The sequence below is a fragment of the Miniopterus natalensis genome, chromosome 9, assembly GCF_054644295.1.
Source record: "Miniopterus natalensis isolate mMinNat1 chromosome 9, mMinNat1.hap1, whole genome shotgun sequence".
In the NCBI taxonomy this organism is placed as follows: Eukaryota; Metazoa; Chordata; class Mammalia; order Chiroptera; family Miniopteridae; genus Miniopterus; species Miniopterus natalensis.
The window spans coordinates 46650804-46651561 of NC_142089.1; positions in this window are offsets into that span (position 1 = coordinate 46650804).

Genomic DNA, 758 nt, shown 5'->3' on the forward strand with positions numbered 1-758 from the left:
TATATATATATATATATTTTATTATTTTTTTTTTTAAGCCTCACGTGAGGACATGTTTTTCATTGGGGAGGAGAGAGAGAGAGAAACATCAGTTGGTTGCCTTCCATACATGTCCTGACCAGAGACTGAACCCACAACCTGGGTATGTGCCCTGACTGGGAATTGAACCCACCACCTTTCAGTGTACAGAACAATGTACCAACCAACTGAGCCACACCAGCCAGGGCAGTGTATCTGTATTCCTTCCAGGAAGTTTTATTACTTCATGTAATAGTGATACCTACTTTATATACTGTGATGGAAAGAAAAAGCCATGTTTTGATTTTCAATTGCATAGTTACCTGCCTATTTTTCATGAGATTATATTATGAGATACCTCAGGAAATACAAATATAAAATAATAAACATATAAAAGAAACAACATTTGTGAATTTCTTTGTAATTCTAAACATCAAATACTGCTAAAATATGTTATACTAAATGGTGTCTCTGACATTACTTCTGATTTTGTAATTCTGACACCAACTCTACAGTTCAATCCTATTCTGACACTAATTCAAAATAGCATCAGACTCCACAGGTTTAAGGGCTCAGTCGCACAAGACTACCCTCATTTCAGACATTAGTTCCAAGTCCTGGTTCCCCAGGCTACACACACTTCTGTCCAGTTTTGCTGCAAATTCGGGTATTCCCCAAACCCTGCCCTCAGATTTGATGATTTGTTTGAATGGCTCACAGAACTCAGGAAAACACCTCAC